Genomic DNA, 8,280 nt, shown 5'->3' with positions numbered 1-8,280 from the left:
CACTTTCAGTGAGATACATGGGAAAACAGGTAGAAACACAAGTGAGGAGATGGCTCAAGAGGCCATCAGGCAGCCTGCTGAAAGACAAGGCAAGCTTCAAACTGCCTGAAGCTCACGGCAGCACCTGGGGAGCTGAGAGGTGTGGGAATGGGTAGAGAGCAATGGGAGGAGGAAAGCTGGATGGACACTGGGAAATGCGTACGCCCAGGCAGCCTGCTGAAAAGATGCCTTTAGAAGTGGTCAGTTCAAGCAGGGCGTGTGGAAAGATGTGAAAGAGTGCTGAGAGTCAATACACAATGCACTGGGCAGAGCAGGGTCAGGGGTGTAACAGGGGAGATGAGTATTTCTTCTCCTGAGTGTAGTACACAGGCTGGAAATGTCCATGTTGGCATCATGGGAAAGTATTGTCTATGGGTGAAAACTGTTCAAGGCATTTCAGCTGAAGGAAAATGTGCTCATGTTTTCTTTAAATGTTGATGATCATTCCGTCATCTTTTCAGGCAGTGGTGCTCAGAGGGTGCTCTGCAATAGAAATATCGGCACCAAAGGAGCTCCACCTCGAGCCTTGCACAAGCCCATGGACCTCAAGGACAGATGTGCCTCAGCGAGGTCTTCCTCTCAACAAAATGTGCTTTCCCAACTGGTAGGTAGGGGTCCATGAATTGTTTAATGGAGAGACATGGTCATTTCTGGAAGGGGAAATGGAAAGCCCTGCTGAGAAACCTCGCTGCTGCGTGGTTCAGGTCCAGAGAATCAGCCACCACGGAAGCTGTCCGAACTCAGTTCCTTGCCCACAGAGCATGCGGTAGCTTTCACCCAGACCCAGCCTTCCTTTTGGCTCTTTCCAGCAAGCTCTTGATTCAGAACTTTGGCTTTCCTCACTGCTCTCCAATACTGTTTAATTTTCTTCATTGACAGCACCAGCCAGCCTTCCAGAAGCCTCATTTAGGTAGTCTTACTCATCCTGTGTCGTGTGGATCTATGACATCCATAACAGCATGTAGGTGCCTCAGTCTCCTTATGTTGATTTGAAGGTTTGAACTCCTTAGTTAATAATCCTCATGAGCAAAATTCACCTCTTCTCCACACATATCTGTAGGACAGCTGTTTATGTTGGATGATGCCTTTCTAGACTCACTGTCCCTTAAGAGAAGCACACAGTATCTGAACACTTTCAAAAAATCCTGCTTGGTAGCAACATTAACCTGGATTAAACCTTTGATAGTAGGACAAAATTCAGCTCTGTGTGTGGACTGCAAAAGCAGTGAGGAACCCTCTCCTTTCTTCCTTTCTCCCCATCACTTGCTCAGGACTTGGGAGGAGAAGAAATGAATAAAGGTGACATTCCTGGCTGCCAATGTTTGAATTCTGCTCCCATGAGTGCCTGATGTCGAGACCCTCAGCTTCAGCTGAATCTCTTCTCTTTGGGAACACTGCAAGGCAGTGGCTCCGATGTCATGCTATGTGTGCAGATGCCCGACACTCTGACAAGATAACACCGCGAGCAATTGCAGGACACTACAGGTAAGGTAAGGGGTGACCTGTTTCATGGATTTGCTGCCCAAGGTAGAAAGTGGCACAGCAACCATCTCAGAAACACCACCGGAGGATGTAAAAGGAGACAAGCATGGCCAATGTGGAAAGGATTAACAAGTGTGGTGGGTTGACCTCAGCCAGTAACTAATGAGCCACCCAGTCACTTGCTCCCTCCCCCAGCAGCAGCCTGGGGAAGAGAACTGGAAAGGTAAAAGTTAGAACATCTCATGGGTTGGAATTAAGAATGGTTCATAAGTGAAGCAAAGCTGCATTCAGAAGCAAAGCAAAAAAGGAATTCGTGCCACTGGCAGGGAAATGTTCAGCCATTTCCAGGCAAGCTTCCAGGCCTTCATCACACGTAATGATGACTTGGAAGGCAAATGTCATAACCACAAATGTCGCCCCTTCCTCTTTCTTTCCCTGGGCTTTTCTTGCTGGGCATGATATCCTATGAGATGGAATATCCCTTTGGTCATTTGGGGTCAGCTGTCCTGGCTGCATCCCCTCACAACTTCTTGCCCAACCCCAGCCCACTCATTGGAAGGGCAGTGTGAGAAACAGCATGAGAAGGCCTTCCTGTTGTTTAAGCACTCTTCAGCAATAGCTAAAAGAGTTTTGGTCAGAAATCTGAAACTTGGATTCCTATAGATTGCTATGAAGACAATGAACTCCATCCCAGCCAGAAAATTACTTCTGCAGTCAGAGGGAACCTGAGGGCTTTCCCTCATGTTGAGGACACAGAGCTGTGAGGAATGAGAATGTCATTCAGACTGGAAGGGACCTGGCTAGATATCTGTAGAAAACATCCTGCTCAAAGCAGGGTCACACTAAGTTGCTCATGGGTTTACCCAGATGGGTCTGAGAAACTTCCAGGGATGGAGGTAGCGCACACACTCTGGGAAATGGCTTCCCATGTCTGACTGTCCTCACCTTGCAAAAGTTTCTCCCTATATTGAGCCTGACCCCCTCGTGTTCCAGCTCATTGCCTCCTGTGCTCCTGTCTTGCACCACAGTGTCTTCTTGGGAACCTCACCGTAGGCAATGCAAGTCTCTTCCATCCTCCCCGCAAAGCCCTCCATTCTCCAGTGTGAACAAGCCCAGCTCCCTCAGCCTCTCCTAACAGGACCTGTGCTCCAACCTTTACCACTGAAATTTGCGGATCCTCCAGCTTGCCAATGTCTCTCTGATATTGTGGGGAACCAAATCCAGAGCAAGTATTCTGGATGTGGTGTCACAAGTGTTGAGCAGAGGGAGAGAATCACTTGCCCTGGCTGTGCTCCTGCTCACACAGCCCAGGCTGTTGTTGGCCATCTTTGCTGATGGCTCCTCTTTTGCCTAATGGAACCCAAAGACCAGCAGACCCTTTCCTGCAGAGCTGCTACCCGCCTAGCCAGTCCCTGTCCTAGGACATTTCAGGGCCTACATCTGAGGCAAAGAGGACACACAGAATCTCAGATCTGTCTACACCTACTCTTACTCTTACTAAATTCAGCAGTGGCCACACAGGATCTTTGTTTCTTCTTTAACTGTTCCTGAAGCAGTAAACCCTCCTTATGGTGCCCTTCAATTGCCTTTCAAGTTTAGACTGAGTTTTGATCTGGACCCTTGCGGAGCTTGGAGGATGCTGTCCTTGAAGACCAGCTGTCCTGAGCTCTGCCACCATGTCACAGCTCTGTCTGCTCAGGAACAGCTCCAGCTCCTCCTGCCTGTGCCCCTGGCTGAGGGCACTGCTGCACATTTGGGCTGAAGCACTGCAATGTGCAACCAGGCAAGCTCTGACTTGCTGTAAGGAATCCTGGTACAAAGTATCCAAGACCCTGTGTGTGCAAAGGCAGAACAGAGCCATGGCATGGACAAGAGAGAACTGCATGTCTTTCTAGCCCCAGGTCTAAAGACGCAGAAAGAAATGCCTGTTTCATTGACCTGAGGATAATTCCCCAGCTTGAAGAAATTAGATCTTTCCTTGTCACCTTCCTGGGTGTCCTGCCTAATGATGGGACAAGAAAAAGGGGATTCTCATGCCCAAATCTTTTTTGTGATAGGAGAAATGACATTGCAGGAAAGAAGTTTCTCTCCCCAGCTGAGGGAGGGAACATCAGAGATGCCTTCAGCCTGTTTCACAGCAGGTTCCCCTGCAGCCCCAGGGACACCTGGAGGGAGCCCAGAGGGGCAGAGAAAGTGGTGCCTTGGGCTGGGCCTCTGCTGCTGAGCTGGGCTGGGCTCCTGGCATGGAGGGAGCTGCTGGCAAGTGGGCAGCACTGCAGAGAGACAGCTCTGCCCAGGAGCAGCTCCTCTGCAAAGCTCAGCAGGGCTGAGGGCACTGCCTGCAGGCAGCGAGAGGAGATGAGCGAGGCAGAGAGAGTTTAAAGGCAGCCTGGAGTGGAAGGATGCTGAGAGCTCACTGGGGGAGAATCATTCACAGCCCTCTATATGGTAAGTCTCTGGCTGCAGGGCAATGCATGTTCAGTTCTGGGAGGGATCTCCTAAAGCTGGCACATCCCAGAGCTTATGGTATCTCTTAGTACAACTCTCAGAGTTTCTCTAGTGCAGAGGAGGAGAATGTGCTGCAAATCAGGGACATTCCATTGCACCATGAGAAGGACAGCACATGACGGCTGCCTTCTCCTAACAGCTGTAGGGATGTAAACGTGGATTTGCATGTGTGGGAGCAGAGGGCTGTCCTTCCAAGCAGGGTCCCTGTGCCCCAGAGGACTGTGTGCTGGGGCAGGGACTCTGCACCTGCCAGGGTCAGCGCTCAGCCTGTCTGGGGAGTTGACCACGGTGCTGCAGGGAGAAGCTGTGGGTGGAAGGAGCAGCCCCCAGCAAGGCAGGGTCCTTCTGCTGTTGAGAGGGTGCTGCATGGGTCAGGGCGGCTCACAGGTCCAGATCATCCCAAGGATATTTCCAAGGGGATGTCTCAAGGAGACGATCAAGGCAGGGATTACTAGGAAGATAAGGAGCTTTCCTGAGTCTTTACAGTTTCCTGTTCCAGGGGGGTTGGGAGGGGGAGAGAAAAGGATAAATGGAAAAGGAGCTCTGAAGTTCTAATAAGTCACTGAGACTCCTGAACGGTAATTTTGAGTGATCAGTACATCTGTCAGAAGCCTCCTAAACTGCCCTCAGCCTCTCCTCTGCCAAAGGACAGCACCAACATCACCTCTGCTGGAACCATCAGGGTTCTTCTGACCTGCCCTTTTCCACCTGCAAACAGGAACATGCACCCAGCCACTGCCCTGCAAACAGGCAGGTTTCTGTCGGGCCAAGGTGAGTGCACAGAGGTTGGGATGGGGTCTGTGATTGCTGACAGGGAAAAGACATGGGACAGGGAAACACCTCCCAGCAGGAAAATCTCCAGGCAGCAGGGATGTGATCTGGGAATGAGAGGAAAGTTGTGGGAGGGAGAATTCAGAAATCTCCGTATGATCCCCTCCAATGCAGATGCCTTCCTCTGAGCAAGCCCCCTTGCCTCCTCTCCCACCCACCAAAGCCTCTGCCCTCAGGGCTGGGGGCTCCAAGGTGTGAACCACCTCCTCTGCAGCCAGAGCTGCAGCAGAGCCGTGGTGCAGCTCTGCAGCCACGGGCCCAGTTCCCTCTGCAGAGCACAGGGGCTGAGAGCAGCTGCCCGGCAATGGTGGTGTCTGGGAGGTGGCGTGCACAGCTGGGGAAGGGGAACGCTGTCTGAGTGCCCCAATGCCTCTGCCCTGGCCTCTCTCAGCCACACCCTCACTGTGTTTTGCCTTGTTCCGCCACTGGTCTGTGTTATTGCTATTGTTATCTTGGTCTTGCTGCCAGACCCTCTGGGGAGGTGGAGTTTCAGCTGTGGAGTCACACACTGATTCTGTGCGTCCTTTCATGCAGGTGTGTCCATGGGCACACATGTCCCAGCTTTGATGCTGTGGACATTGAAGCCTGTGGGGCTGGGGAATGAGCTGAATCTCCCTTACTCAAATGCCATCATTAGCACACTTGGCTATCTCCTTGAAGATTCCTTCCAAGTTGTGACCTTCCCTCCAGGATGCAAACCTGCCCTTAACTACTTTATGTTATCTTCAGCCCCATGGAGAAGCACAGAGGTGCTATGACAGGGAAAATGGTGACGGGTTTATGAAATGAGCCTTGTGTGTCCGGGACTAAAAGTTGAGTGTTGAGACCTTGAGAAAGGGTTAGACGTTTAGTGGTCAAAGACGGACCTCTCTGCTCACAGCAGTGCTTGGTGGCTTTTCAGGGTTATATGACAATGTGATCACCCTCCAGCTCAGAAAGGGGCAAGCCCAGGTCAGCTGGGAGCCAGACGGAGGGACAGACCAGCTCCCCTCCCTCTGCACTAAGCCACAGGCACTCCTCTTGCCTCGCAGGACTCCCTCTGTTCTCCCTGAGTGCAGCACAAATGCTGGGGCTTTCTGACAAGCGAGAACACTCCCCTGGGTGCGAGGGGAGGAGGAGATGTAAAAAACCCCAACCTCTCAACCTTCCTTCTGCCACCTCAGTTCCTTATCACTGGGAGTGCAGATGCTGACAGCCCCTTCTGCACTAGGAGCAGTTTCATGAGACAAGGTCGACCACCAGGACTGGCCCCTGCTCCCACTCTTCCCATGAACCCACTGCTGCAGAGCAGGGCTGACCTCTCGGCAACCAGAGGGCAGAGGCCCTGCTCCTCATGGCACGTTCAGCCAACACCAACCAGGGCTCCAGCCACAGAGCTGAAGTAAGGTCTCCTTGAAAAGGAAAAGGGTGTCTGTCTGTAGTAGGTTGACGGTGTATGAGAAATGGCTTTGATTTTGCTTGCAGAAGTCTCCCCTGACTTGACACTCTCTTTTCCTTCTCTGACAGTGTCCCATGCTCAGAGGCAGCAAATGTCCAACAGCAGCTCCATCACCCAGTTCATCCTCCTGGCATTTGCAGACACACGGGAGCTGCAGCTCTTGCACTTCTGGCTCTTCCTGGCCATCTACCTGGCTGCCCTCCTGGGCAATGGCCTCATCATCACTGCCATTGACTGTGACCACCACCTCCACAACCCCATGTACTTCTTCCTCCTCATCCTCTCTGTTCTTGACCTGGGCTCCATCTCAACCACTTTACCCAAAGCCATGGCCAATTCCCTCTGGGACACCAGGGACATCTCCTACACAGGATGTGCTGCCCAAGTCTTCTGTGTATTTTTCTTGTTTACTGCAGAGTATTGTCTTCTCACCGTCATGGCCTACGACCGTTACGTTGCCATCTGCAAACCCCTGCACTATGGGACCCTCCTGGGCAGCAGAGCTTGTGTCCACATGGCAGCAGCTGCCTGGGGCACTGGGTTCCTCTATGCTCTCCTTCACATGGCCAATACATTTTCACTCCCCCTCTGCCACAGCAATGCTGTGGACCAGTTCTTCTGTGAAATCCCCCACATCCTCAAGCTCTCCTGCTCACATTCCTACCTCAGGGAAGCTGGGCTTCTTGTGGTTAGTGGTTTTCTTTTTTTGGGATGTTTTGTTTTCATTGTGCTGTCCTATGTGCAGATCTTCAGGGCCGTGCTGAGGATCCCCTCTGAGCAGGGACGGCACAAGGCCTTTTCCACGTGCCTCCCTCACCTGGCCGTGGTCTCCCTGTTTGTCAGCACTGGCATGTTTGCCTACTTGAAGCCCCCCTCCATCTCCTCCCCTTTGCTGGACTTTGTGTTAGCAGTTCTGTACTCAGTGGTGCCTCCAGCAGTGAACCCCTCATCTACAGCATGAGGAACCAGGACCTCAAGGGTGCAGTATGGAAACTGATAACTAGATGGTTTTTTGGAGCAATAAATTGCTTCTGCATAGCAGTTATATTGTAGCTCATTACAGACCCAGCCTGTCTTCTCTATTTTTTGTTGGTGGTGGTGGCTTTTTTGTTGTGATAATGTTGTCATCTCCTTTCTAATTTACTGTCTGCTTTGCTTTTCTGACTGAGCAGCAGTGTAAATGAAGAGCCATGTTCCCTGTGTTTTTAAACAAAATAAAGGACCCTGCCGCAATAATTTTTTTCCTGACATCCTTTTTCCAAGGCCTTTTTGGAGCTGCAGGGACAGTTCCTGGGTGCATGGGTGGAGGGGAAAAGAGTCCCAGCATGGCAGCACTGCCAGGGAGCACCAGCGCTTGGTCTTCCAGGGTTGTTCTCTTGCCACTTCCACATTCTCTTTCTGATCCCTTGTGTTGGTGTAATACCTGAGTGCTCTGGCATCTTGGGCACAGTCGTGCTGCGTGGTAGTGCTGTCACCACAGGCAGAGACAGGCAATGGGCACTTCTGTGACAGAACTGGCTCCCATAAGAGCATTTCCAAAAAGAACAGTGATCATCTCAGGGCAGTGCCTGAAGGCTTAGGTGTTTTCCAAAGATTCTCTCAGGAACATGCCCAGGAAAGCAGCCCGCAGATGAAAACACCAGTATACAGCTAAAGAATGTGAGTGTGCAGGGTTGGGGCACACAGCAGCATCCCTGCACAGCCAGGCCTCCTATGAGAGACCTGAAGGACCAGCAGAGCAGGGTCTGGTCTGTGCCTGTGTTCGCTGTGCACCCTGGGGAAGCTGCCCCAGGGCAATCATCCTGCAGTAGCCCCTCACAACCACCATTGCCAGCACTGGCCTCTCACCCCAGCCTGAAGAGGTTCTTTGCCCCTCCATGGAAGGTCACCAAAGGAGTAGGTCAGAAGTCCATGTTTGCATTGTACAGAGGAGATGTAAGCACACACATCACATACATGAGCTGAGCTGAACCTGAGTGAGC

The 8,280-nt window shown here is 51.8% G+C and overlaps 1 pseudogene; it reads left to right on the top strand.

Annotated features, from left to right (window-relative positions):
* Positions 1-3,918: 3,918 nt before the first annotated feature.
* Positions 3,919-7,351, top strand: LOC148050396 (olfactory receptor 14A16-like; annotated as a pseudogene).
* Positions 7,352-8,280: the final 929 nt, after the last annotated feature.

Source organism: Nipponia nippon, unplaced genomic scaffold, assembly GCF_047370975.1.
Source record: "Nipponia nippon isolate SJK-2023a ecotype South Korea unplaced genomic scaffold, ASM4737097v1 scaffold_86, whole genome shotgun sequence".
Classification (NCBI taxonomy): domain Eukaryota; kingdom Metazoa; phylum Chordata; class Aves; order Pelecaniformes; family Threskiornithidae; genus Nipponia; species Nipponia nippon.
Note: the sequence above shows the minus strand (reverse complement) of the source record. Positions and strands in the feature narration are given on the sequence as shown.